Source organism: Lissotriton vulgaris, chromosome 2_1, assembly GCF_964263255.1.
Source record: "Lissotriton vulgaris chromosome 2_1, aLisVul1.2, whole genome shotgun sequence".
Lineage (NCBI taxonomy): Eukaryota > Metazoa > Chordata > Amphibia > Caudata > Salamandridae > Lissotriton > Lissotriton vulgaris.
The window spans coordinates 234,241,174-234,255,246 of record NC_141687.1 but is presented as its reverse complement, the minus strand read 5'-3'; positions in this window follow the sequence as shown (position 1 = coordinate 234,255,246).

Genomic DNA, 14,073 nt, shown 5'->3' with positions numbered 1-14,073 from the left:
TGTGGTGGTGGATGTGGTGGTGGATGTGGTGGTGCATGTGGAGGTGGATTTGGAGGTGATGGTGGATGGATGCACACATGGATGGCTGCAAATGTGAATGGGTGGGTGAATGGATGCATGGATACGTTTATAGTTGCTAGGTGTCTACTTGGATGAATATATGGTTGGATGGGCGTGCCTGCATGCGAGGGTGGATGGTTAGAAGTGGCAGCACACGGAGATGGATGAAAGTGATTAATGTGGATGGGTGGGTGCAGCCTGCCCGTGGTCACTAAGCAGGGGTTCTTGAAAGTAAATAAAGGCGCAGCTAGTAATATTGATAAGCATTTGCTTGTGATTTCAGGACAGTCACAATTACGCTCCTCCTCGCTTCATTCCATCCCCCAGTTGCCGGTGGGACTGCCATTAGGCCCTATTGCCAAATTAATCCTTTACCCTATTGAATAGGGTAAAGGATTAATTTGATTGCAAAAGTTATGGACCATTAAATAATTAAAATCTAAGGTGGAACAAATAATACTCAAATTTAAAACAAAATCCCCAAATCCCCTGTGCAAGCGTGCTACAAGTGAAAATTATCAGTCGTTGTAGCCCTTTAGAATTAATGGAAACAGAAATGACATTCGAGTTAACATGACAAGAGCACAAGTAGAGATATTGAACTACGATTTTCAATGCGAGCGTTGGAAAATTCGTGCATAGTGCATCCAACTAATGAGGGCACATTCTGGGGTAGTGCGAAAGTTGCGTTTACATACTCTCCATGCTTTAGGGACTCCGTTGGACAATAAAAGTAAATGCACTTCTGTGTGGTATCTCTAAAATCGTTCTAGTGCAGACGTACTCTCCTTTCACGTTAAAATGTTATCAGCGCCAAGACAACACAGGGTAAAAAAGACAACAGGCTTTTATCATCTCTCACATTTTAAATGACCAAATGTCGTAGTGATAAACGGCAAATGCTAGCAGTCAGCGAACATGTTACCGCCAGAGCCACCAACACTGGGGGACCAGTTGAGCCAGGGGGGGAGGGGCAACAACTGATAGAAAGGGGCCGTCTAATTTCTGGCAGCCACGATCCAGCTGTGAGGACGGGGAGGTAGTGTCAGGAGTACCAACTTCTGCAGAAGATCCCAACAGACAATGAAGGGGAGGAGAGCGGGGCTGAGAAAGCAGATATGGCCGGGAGAGCTGAAAAAGCTATGCTGGATCTCCACCCCCTCCATACACAGCATAGGTCTACTTGCACGCAGAAAGGCGGGGAAAAACAGGCAGTCGCAATGAGGGCGGTCGCGAATGTCACTTGAACAGAAGAAAGACAAGCGTTAAGAGCGGCCGGCGGGAAACTGAAAGTACGGCCGGCCTGCGGCCGGCCATGATTCAATTAGGGGAGGAGAAGTAGCAAAACACAAGTTTACGAGCCTCTCCCATGCAAGAGCAAAGCTAGAAAACAGGATTTTAAGTGGATGCAATTGATAAGGAAAGAACTAAGTACGGCAATGTTTAAGTTTTTTTTTCCTGGCCCCCTGCGTCCTATGAGAAGGGAAAACTTAGTAAGGCAAATTAACACTGCCCAGAAACGGAGAGGCTATATTACCTACCGACTTTTAGGTGCACTGTTAACACAAAGCACGCACTGTCAAAGAGACTACCTACTGACGAATGACACTTGAACAGAAAAAAGACAAGCGTTAAGAGCGGCCGGCCGGGAAACTGAAAGTACGGCTGGCCTGCGGCCGGCCATGATTCAATTAGGGAAGGAGAAGCCGCAGAGCGCACGCTGGGCGAAGCCCTTTGATGTGCTCTGCGGCCGTGAATGCGCGTGCTTGTTTGCTCACGTGATTCACGTGAACTTCAAGAAAACCGCGATTGAAAGCCCTTGGTTTGACGAGGATTTTGCCGACTTGAATTCTCGCTCCCTCAATGCGCTTGCGCGCATTGTAGGTCACTAGACCTAAAAATGCAGCGAGGGTGAGCTGTGTCTGAAATAATCTACGCCCATGTATTCTGCAATGTAACCTCACCACACTGTGACAGTTGTTTTTATACCCATGCAATCACATGTTACTTCCCTTTAATTAGGATGCCAGAAGCATTTTCTTGAGAGTAAATTAACCCCAGGTTACGTGGTGACTGACTCCTTTTAAGACTAAGGGCCGTGTTACCCTAAAAAAGGTGTTCTGGTGCCTGGATCAATGGCTGGTTTATTAATGTGAATTTAGGAGCCATCTCAAACAATGCCAGCATTTGTAAAGCTCACAGCTACCTCCAACAGAGGCGTCCCGGCGCTGGGGGCCCTCGGGAAGATTAAGCCAGCTATTGCCCAGAGTCACATGGTGCTGGGCTAATTTGCCGCCGGAGCCCACACCGTGAACCCTGTGGTCCGGAGTCAGGCACCCTGGCCGCTGCGCCACACCTCTTCCACCAGAGAGTCTGGAACAGCAGAAGTCCGCAAACAGTGAAATAACAATGTTTTGTTAAAATGACAGAAAATCTAATCGTTTTTTCAGCATTTGTATGAGTAATCACTAGTATTAGAAAACTAATAATTATAATTGCCATAAAAGATCGCTTGATTGTTTTACAATAAAACTGTAAAGCTGTGGTAAAATATATTATTACCTTAAAGTGAAAAGAACCCTCTAATTGTTACTACGTTCTTGGCAGTGCTTATGCTGTAGTGGGATGTGTGAAGGGCTTAATTTGCAAAATAATAAGCGCATAATTACAATGTCGGGTGGGCTGCCACAGACTGTGGTGGTCTGCCCGACCGTCAGCCCTTCGGACCGACCGCTGCTCTATGATGCAAGCTGTCAGAGCACTGTTGGACGGGGACAGACCTCCACCTCCAACAAGATCTACTGATCCCAATGGGGCAGAGGTCGGAATCGCAATACCCTTTGAAGGCGATTCCAAAGCAGGCACTGCCGTCGGGATTCCAATGTCCCTTTCCCACAGGCATGACAATTCGGTCAGATAGGGATTGTGGGGGCCCCAAACAGGGTCCTTGTCCCTCGTGGGCCATTGCAAAGTGGCCCTGGAGGCACATGTAGTGCCCCCACGCACACCCATGCACGTGTGTCATGCATCACATGGTGCATGGCACACAGTGCATGGATGTGCACAAAGTGCTCTTTAACACTGTGGCTTGTGCTGTGGCCCTTTTCCTGGGCTGTAATACAAGCCGCAGTGTTAAAGAGCACTTTCGGACTGCCAGCATGGCGGTTCTATCATAAATGGACTGCCGACTGCTTGTTGGGCAGTCTCCTGACGGGTGCGGTAGCGGTCGGTGGTCCATAATCAGGGCCTAAGTGCCGGTGACCAATGTTTTGCTCAGAAGCCATGGTAAGTGCTATTGAAGATCGGGGTGCTGAATACCAAGATTGTGTAGTCTTGATTCCACCTCATGCCTTCACCAGACGCTCCTGCCCTTTTTGCCACTGTTACAGGTTATTTTCAACCCTCGTAATCTCCTTTTGTCACTGTTACCCCTAGTTCTTTTCTCTTTCTTTCCCCCTTTTGTGTTTTTCTCTCTTTCTCTGAAGCAAAGTCGGTTAAGGAAAAATAAGCACAGCTCCCAAAAATGAGTGCCTGTTGGGTGCCACCTGTCACCACCGACTCATATTAAGCACTGAACGTGTGCTTTCATTCAGGTCTTTAATTGCAGGGGTTCTGATACGTTTTTCTGGAATCAGCACTGTGAAACTGAAAAGTCGACCACGCTGATGAAGACAAAGGGCCATGTTCACACTAAAAGCCAGGAAATTAAGGGGGTAGAGCTCTGCCTTGACTCAATTTTTTAACTTCCTGAAATTCACATACATTTACAGAGGTAAGCCTATAGAGCTACAGTCCCAGGTTTCCATGCGTACTTCTGGACAGGACATGTGACATTCTCAGATAGATTTTGTTCCTGCTGTGCAAGAGGGATACCCTGTGCAAACATGCGCATTTCTTTTTCTCACCCACCAAATCTGGGGTGATCCCACTCAGGAAATGTGTTTATGCCAGATTATTCTTTTAGCATAAGTTGTATCTGCTACTGCCTGTCCTGTGCCTGTCCCACTTATAGCGGATGTTTGCACTGCTACTTTTTACACTGTAATTGCTGTATGTGATAGAGGCTTGTACTGTTAACCCTTTCCAGCATCGCCCCTCTGCTTTACAGCACTGCAAAAAAGGAAAAATAAAATGATAATAATAAAATGTTATTATAATTGTATTCTTCAGTGCAAGCCAGGTTAGGGTAGGGAGGGGCTGGGATTTCAGAGTAGAGGGGTTAGGCCAGGAAGAGGTTGGGTTGTCAGAGCAGGGGGAGGAAGAAATTCATGCACTTAAATGCGCATGACGGTTTGACCGGCCGTCTTGGGCCAGCCAAACAGTCATGCTCACATCACATGTTCTCCACCTGTCTGTACTACACAGCCTGGGTGAAAAACATGCACAAGCTCCCACTACCTTTCTGAGCACTGAACCAGGCTGCTCTGACGAATCACAACGCTTCTGTCTTGCTGGTGACAGCAGCTTTGTGATTGCCTTAGGGGAGCCGGTGTGCTTCCAGGAGACAGGAAGAGGAGCGGAGGAGACACAACGGAGGAGACATGATGGAGGAGAGACGGCAGACGTGCAGAGGTAAGTTCCATATATATTTTTTTCACCACCTTCCCGCCCGCCACCCCTGTTCTGTACCAGCCGCCACTTCACCTTGCATTGTACCTACCCCGCTTGGGAGAGATTCTTGCATTTATTATGCTTGTATTCTTTGTGATCTCTTTTGTGAGGAAAGCTTGCTCTGTTGCTGCAGTATCGTTCTTTGGTCGAAGATTGTGTGTGCTGTGGTTGTAAGTGGAAGATAAAACTTGGGCTATGGGCTGTCCATGCGGTATCTATACTGCCAAACTTTATATCATTTAACTGTACAACGCCAAATCTAAGGCCTTTGATAGTTCCACGCACTGCTTGTGTACCCTCACATATGACATATGTTCAATGACTGCGTTGCTGACATCCCTAATGAAATCCGAATTGATGGATCACTGACATAATATCAATGACAACATTACTGTGACACAGAAATATTGTGTCAAAAATATTGATTATAAAAAGATAATTTCCCTATACTTAGAAAGGAAAGTACAAAAATATTGGGGGAGGGGATATTGTTTCACACTTATATCATTAAAAAAAATCAAAAAATATAGTTTTTTAATATATATATAGTTTAAAATAGTAAAGCTTAAATATTTACTGTATACATTAATTTGATGTAAATTGAATAAATGTAAGTAACATTTAATACTATACATAAATAAATACTTATATAAACATAAATATATGTCTTCGGTACGTTGTCGTCGAAGCAGCCAGTAACACTGTAATAAGACGAGGTAACCATCGACGAAGGCGAATGCCGAAATGGGCCTGGACACCGTGAGCTCATTAATAAATTCTTGAGCTCGCCACCCTGAGTGCTTGTCTTCTTTACGGGGAATCCCGCGGGAATCTTGGAGCGAATATATATATATATATATATATATATATATATATATATATATATATATATATATATATATATATATATATATCCTAACAACAGTGCTCGCACAATTGAAGACACGGCTCGCAACGTCAGGATTCAACCCATTTATTCAGTCGCAGCAACTCAACTCAGAAACTCAGACAGGTTTTCTCAGTGAGGTTCCGCCATAACATGCCAAACGCATTTCGGATAAAGTTACTTGTTCACTGGCTCGGCATATTGAAAGAGGGAAGACACAGGTAGCAGTATATATTCACTTTTGAAATGTTTTTGGTCCCGCCCCACTGGGCGTGTGCTCGTGATGCACTATGGTATCTGTAGTTTAGGTAGGTATTCACGATGTATCAATTGCCGCTCTGCAATTGCCGCTCTGCTGAAATGTCTTTCTGTTTAATAAGGAGATATTCTCTCAGAGAGGTGGTAAGGCATTGGGAGTTTCCTTCTCTCCAAGCTATGCGAATCTAGTAATGGGGTGATGGGAGAAGACCATAGCTTGGAGAGAAAAAAACAATCATCATGTAGCCAAAGTGGTACTTTGGCTATGCTTCATAGATGATCTCTTCCATATATGGAATGGAACTGAAGAAGAATATCTGGTTTATCTAAACATATTGAATGACAACAACATTAGATTGAAATTTACTTACAGCATAAGTCCAAAGGAAATTGTTTTCTTAGACCCGAAAAGATATGTGGAGTCTGATAAAATCGAAAACGCTGTCCATAAAAAAAGTACAGCTACCAACAGTGTACTACTGAGTTTTCACCCAGACAGTGTAAAGAAAAACATTCCTTACGGAGAATTCATTAGAATGAAGAGAAATTGTTCCAATGGGAAAGAAATTAACCTTAAGTTCAACGAAACTAAGAAACGTTTTTTAAAAGAGGGTATCAATATAATGACGTCAGACGTGGAGAAATTAAAGCAAAAACTGCAAAAAGGTCTGACACCCTCATAAGAAGGAAAGAGAAAGAAACGGTAAGCCAAACTAAGGAACCAATAAGAATGGTGATGACATATAGCAAGGAAAGCTCCGTAATCCGCAATTCTTTGAAAAAATACTGGAACATTTTAACAAAAGACCCCGATATTGACCAACAACTAGGGGATTGGCTGCAAATCTCATACAGAAAAGCTCCATCTTATCTGATAAATTGGTGAACAGTCACTTTGTGAACAAACGCCCTGAGACATGGCTCCAGGGACTTCAAAAAGGCTTTACAAAATGTAGTCAATGTAAAGCTTGTAAAATCGGCAGAAATATAAGAAGCATTCTAGACCCTCAAGAGAACGTTTTAAATATCGAAGACACCATCACATGTAATACCACACATGTAGTTTACTGTTTGAAATGCCAATGTTGCAAGCGTTACATTGGCAGTACAATATGTCCCTTAAAGAAAAGAATCCTAGAACACACAAGGGCAATTCAAAATAAAGATTTGACATATGCCATGTCAAAACGCATGCTAACCCATGCAGGAAAAACTTGGAGGGACATGAGTTACTTTGGACCGGCAATGATACCTATTAATGAAAGGGGAGGAAATCGAACTTTGAGATTGCGAAGATTGGAATCAAAGTTAATCTTTAGATTCAGAACCAAATTCCTATCAGGATTGAAAGGGGATGAAGAAATGTACGTACATCTGTAATGCAGTGAAGATAAGAAAAGAGATGGCTAAAATAAATACCATCAGAATAAGGAACTGAACGGTAACAACAAAGCTCAAACAAAACAAAGAAGGAAGAAGTGGGAATGAAAAGATGCAATGGTTCACGTATATAAGGGCATTGATAGGCACTGAGCCTTAAGAACATACAGTTACTAAAATATAATCATGATGTCCCGGAATAATGCACTAGTCATTCAATTTAACAACATGGACTCCCCTGTTGGAAATCAAAACAAGCTTTAGCAGGGAGCCAGCATGCGCGCACACATGGCTGAAAAAACATGGAATGGATTCTTGCATCAGGCCAAACTCACTGCAAATGGTAAACGCGCCCGACCATCTGGATTCCATTACTGCGGCACCCTGACAGCTCCTAATTGAAATTTATGGACTCCCGTGCGCATAACCGCACAGAAAATGCAGGAAGTGCCGAACATGAAATATATATGGCCTTTGCGTCAAGGCTACTACAAACAGGGCACCGCGAGGACCAGTTACCATGCAGATGGCAAAAATACCTACTGAAAATCTTGCGCACTGAGGAATTTTTGCTACACTATTCTGAGCCCCTTAACAATACGGCTCGGAGCTCCGCCCCACTGCTGACGCAGTGGTGACGTTGGCCGAGCCCTAAACATGTAAAGTCACTGAGACTATCACAAAGTCGAGACAAAGGGACAGCTCAGAAAAGAAAACTGAGCAAAAATGATTGCTATAATGGATAGAAATAAGAACCTATACTGTGATGAGCCAAAAATCCCAACGATGTTGTAAATACAAAATAAGTTGATGAAGTGGCACACAAAAAATGTCAAATGAACAAAGGACAATATCAAGAATATAGAAATGATATTTCTTTTATATGTTATTTTTTAAAAGAAAAAAGCACAATTTACCATTTTTTGTGGTTTTTTTGGTAATCACATTTGGGTTTTATGTCTCATGAACTACCTGACCCAGAATGCATCATAATGTGCACATTGGTGATTAGGTATATAACACAGAAATAGTAAAGGGACTAATAATACTTTGTACCGTGATCAAGCCCAGCAGGGTGAAATGTGTTGGTGAAGGGGGTCTTATGGCACTGCAAAAGATGGAATAAATTGTTATGCTGCTCAAAAAACTGTGGGAGTGCTGCGTGTTTTTGCAACTTGGTCGAAGAATTAATGCAAGGCTTGTCCAGCCTTGTCACGCGCACCAGCTGTGAAAAGAGCGCGCTTCGTATCAGGACACTTTGGTGAAATATATATATATATATAGCGCTAGCCAGACCCGGGGGAAACAGAGCACTTTACATACACAGGGGAACACACGTTGCATTACATAGCAGGACATAGGGATGCATAAAGATATAAGCCAAACATTATAATTAGGCAAACATTACATAGCAGGAGATAAGGGTGCATGAGGATATAAGTTACCAAATTAATTAAATATAGAAAAAATAAGAAATTTTTAAACATATTATATATATATATATATATATATATATATATATATATATATATATATATATATATATATATATATATATATATATATATATATATATATATATATATTCACTGAAAAAACCATTGGTTATAGACCATATATAGTTAGGGATTAGCCTTTTCAAAACCTTATTTTACTCACACAAAACCATTGAAATTTCATATATAGTTAGTTGCACTAACTATATATCGCGCACCCGCAATCCACTGCTGATGATGTCACATATTACATCATTCATGACATGGTTAGTGACATCACTGATGACATCACTGATGACATCTCAAATGACATCACTGATGACATCACTGATGACAACATCCAGTGACTGTATGTTTCTGTAAAGTTAAAATATGTCTTACATATTGAAGAATGAGTGGATGTATAAGTGTCTGGATGAAGGATTTAGTAGGTGCATGACTGACTGTATGAGTGAGTGATTAAATGTGTCTCACTGAGTGCATGGGTTAGTGACTAAACTGTTTTAATTTGTGCATCATTATATCTGTTGTTCTACAAACTGCTGCATATGTTGATCAGTAGCTATATGAATAACTGTATGGGTTATTCATTGGTTGTCCAAGTATTTGTATGGGAAACTGAGTGTGTGTGTATGGGTGGCTGGGAGGTGTGTGACTCTGTACATAGATGTGTGAGTAGTTGATTCACTATATGTATGGGTTCAAAAGTGCATGTGGAAACAGCTGTATGTGCGGTTGATTGTGCATGAGTGTATTAGTGAGTGAATGCATATCTCAGTGCTACATGTCAAAGTAAGTACATATGTAAAATACAGTACATGTGAGAGTTGACATATATAAATAACTGTGCATAAGAGCCAGTGAATGTGTGAGTGGCTGTATGGATCATTGTGAACATGTATCAGGGATTGTATAAAAGAGTAAATATGTGTTAGTATATGTTTGAATAAGTAAGGTGTGTATAACTGTATAATTGAGAAAATGGAGGTGTGATTGATTTTTTGCATAACTGACTAGGTGTGTGAGTAACTCCATGGATGAGTGACAGTCTGTGACTGTCTGTTTACACTGATTGTATCTAAGGTTATATTAGAGTCTGAAGAGGTTCATGTTATTATCACATGAATGATATCATCAGTGATGTGATCAGTCATGTCAAATGAGATGTTATCAGTGATTTTATCAGTGATGTCATTTGAGATGTCATCAGTGATGTCATTTGAGATGTCATCAGTGATGTCATTTGAGATGTCATCAGTGATGTCATCAGTGATGTCACTAACCATGTCATGAATGATGTAATATGTGACATCATCAGCAGTGGATTGCGGGTGCGCGATATATAGTTAGTGCAACTAACTATATATGAAATTTCAATGGTTTTGTGTGAGTAAAATAAGGTTTTGAAAAGGCTAATCCCTAACTATATATGGTCTATAACCAATGGTTTTTTCAGTGAATTTTCAAGGTTTTGTAAATGCAAATTCCTAACTATATATGGCCTAAAACCTATGGTTTTTTCTGTGAATTTCAATGGTTTTTTAATAGCAAATATCAAAAGCTGTAAAATGTCAAGTACGTGATAGGTAAAAACTTTTTCGTGTTTATGTACGCTGATGTGCTTTGAACGCTGCCCCCCCCTCCCCTCTTGACTTGTTAATAAACTTTTTATTGGTTCATTTTACTTTTGTTATTTTAATAAAGAAAAGCTTGGTCATATGACCTAAAAAATACGCTTTGTATTGATTTCGAACTTTTTTTTTTTAAACATATCTATTATAATATTCCAGGCTAATGTACTTTCCCGGAAAATTTACAACTGTCCTGCAAGTAAAATATATTCCTTTTTCGAGAAAAAGGGCGTTTCTTCGTTCCATGACGGAGCCGTTGAGTAAAAGAGACTCGGCCTGCTGTCTTAGTCGCCGATACGCCTGATTATCAGATTCTTATCGATCACTTTATGTTGCAGGAGTGGAAAACACAACTGCCCTTGACCATTTATCTTTACTGCGTTCCTACGTATTATACCTTTTATCCGTCATGTAATTGGACTGCTTTATTTCACTTGCCTTTTACTGATTCGAAAACAGTGACTAAAAGTAAAAACTTTACCAATGTAAATACTACTACCATGTTTTGTTTTAAAAACCTTTATTGAGAAAATGTCAGTATACAAATACGGGCCTATAACCACGTGGGCCGGCCACGGAGCAAACTGAAATCGTATATGATGAGGAGACATTTACATTATAGAGGAACGTAACGAGCGGGCCATTAGGTTGCAAGAACTAAGGTATCTAACAGTTGCGGAATCGGTGGACGTACATTTTGTAATTAAATTACGACAGAGCCACTTACAAAAAAATCATCTAGATATACATTTGCGGGCAAGTACCATGGGTGACGTTAATTCAAACTTTCAATACTACAGTAATCAATAACACATCAGAACTTAATATCAATAGGGATGTCAAAATATTCAATCAATTCTCGTCCCCGCCCGCCATGAGCATCAAAACTGCATTCATATCTCGTGATATCAAAGTTGTTCAACCAGTACACAACAAGGAGTTACGAGTCCCATTTATACCGGCGCCATTTTGGGCGAGGCCGGGCAGGTCCAAGATATAGTCAAAATGTCTCCACCAACCATCGGCCAGACCAGAACCCATTTCGGCCCTTTATGCTACAAGATGGTGTCTTCCATTCAGAAAATATTGTTGGCAGCATTTTGAAAGGAAAGATAAACAGCCGTTCTCCTAGTGAGTCTCACATTGTTACATTTAGGAAGAATGTTGAAGAGTAGTATGTGGAAAATCTGAAGCCATTGTTCTACAAACTCTCAACCAGCCTTGGATGGAAAAAAAAATCCTGAAGAATGTACAAACTGAAAACCAATTTTTGTCTGTATAGCATCAACAGCAACGCTTGACTCAGCTTCGTGTGAAGCCGCCATTTTGATTCAATCAATAACGTCCCCCTGCACACATTCAGGGACCTGGTCGTGTCTTCAGGTCAAACGGATTGTGGGACAAGATGCAGAAAGGAAAAGGAAAAAAGTTCAGCGGGACCTCGGAAGCCGGCCGCCTATGTCATGGGCGATCTTTGGCCACACCAGGGCAATAGTGAAGCTGCAGCAGGTGCAAATAAGCTTCAGACAGTGTTACAAGCAGTGCTCAGAACTCTCAACTATGGCACTCAACATCCAGGACTTGCCATTCGGATCTTGGCGCCTTGTGCTGGTTCCGACCTATTCACACATCGGTCCACTACTGACATCACCTCATAAGCCAACGGGGCACCCCACGCCGACTTTCGGCGCAGCATTGTAGGATGGCCACACCAGTGCGGCAACTTGCTGGACACCACCTCGGTGCCATCCGGATCTCGGCGCGTTCGAGTCACTGTACCGCAAGAGCGGGAGAAACTCAGCTGGACACGCCGTCTTTCAGCGCAGCATTGTAGGATGGCCACACCAGTGCGGCAATTTGCTGGACACCACCTCGGTGCCATCCGGATCTCTGCGCGTTCGAGTCACTATACCGCAAGAGTGACCGCAACTCAGCTGGACACGCCGACTTTCGGCGCAGCATTGTAGGATAGCCACACCAGTACAGCAGCAACTGGCTGGACACTAACTCGGTGCCATCCGGATCTCGGCGCGTTGTGCTGCCTTCGGCCTATTCGCACATCGGTCCGCTACTGACGCCGCCTCACGTGCCAACGGATTTTCTACGCTTTTTGTAGCCCTATGCCGCATAACAGGTCATGTGACTTGTTTATAAAACTTTTCATTGGTTCATTTTACTTTTGGTTTCCTAAAGATGGAAGGCTTGGTCATATGACCTAAAAATAACACTTTTCATTGGTTTAGAACATTTTTTTTCCCAAACGATGAAAGCCCCACCTTGTTTCTGGATGTTTCAGACTGAAGCTGGCGTCAGCATGAGAGCACCACCATCTCGTGGCTCCGTCGTGGTCATTCCGCGAGCAATCATGGCAGCCGCTCCCCACCGGAAGCCTGCAGGAGTCAAGGGCCCCCAAGACTTTTGTAGAATCTTCACGGCTGAGGGGACGCTTTCGAAAATGGAGCCCAAGCCCTAGCAGGCAAGCGTCCGAGTTCCAAGGTGTCCCAGGGCCATTTTAGTGGACCAGGCCCAAAACCGAAGAGCCATCCGCCATTTTAAGAGTCCTGTGGCAGCCACCTATCGCTGCACTGCAAGAGTGGGCGGAAGTCAACTACATGGTGAGCGAGACGCTGTAGCCGCAAGAGCGGGCGCAACTCAGCTGGATGGCCGCCACCTGGGGAGGCCCGTTCACGCCGCCTCCCCCACACCCCCCCCCCGGGCCGCCCCACGCCAATTTTCGGAGCAGCATTGTAGGATAGCAAAATCAGTGCGGCAGTTTACTGGACATCACCTGGGTGCCATCCACAACTCAGCGCGTTCTGCTGCCTTGGGACTATTCGCACTTCAGGCCGCTACTGACGAGGCCTCCCCCCGCACCACCCGGGACGCCCCACGCTGTTTTTCTGAGCTGCATTGTAGGAAACCAAAAACCAGTGCGGCACCCAGGTGACATCACCTGGGTGCCGTCCAGAACTCAGCACGTTGTGCTGCCTTGGGACTATTCGCACAAAAGACAGCTTCTGACCATTGTTGCTTTTTTTTGTCAAAAAAGGTTTAAATGTATTTACAGTTTTTGTTGCGTTCGTTATATTTAAAAGTTAATAAAGTTTTATAATCCTACTTTGTTGGAGTGCTATATATTTTTAAAAAATCGGGTGAATGGGGCCTTGAATCGGGTTATTGTCATGTGTGGGCTTTGCAAGTGTACTGCTACAGGATCGGACATTTCAAACTCAAATGCACGTTCTTTTTCTTACCTTTCCGAAGCATGGAGCGCAATAGCAGGCAGAGAAAGGGTGATGCAAGTGTTGAACACTGCCTGGCCTGGCAAGTTGCTGGCAGTGCCCCCCCCCCCGCCCGCTCCTGAAAGAGGACACACACACACCGCCGCCCCGAGTACTTCACAGATCTTTAAAAGACCATGCGTTTGTTCATGAGGCTTAAATGGTTTATCACCCCTTCTAGAACCCCTGCATCGACCCTCTGACGTTTCCTGGAAGAATTACCACGTAACACAATACCAAGCCCTGTCACCTGAAACCCCCGAGGAATCGTGGGGCATATTATCAAGGGGGTTTATCTCCGCTTTTTTGGCTTTAAAAGCCAAGAAAGCGGAGATAAAATTATCTCCCTATTACCAAGCTATCGCTAACACCAGTTAGTGACAGCTAAAAGGAGATAGCGACCATCTTGGGCCCCGCTTTGCATGTCAGTGATATTTATCACTAATGACATGCAAAGTGGGCGTGCCAAG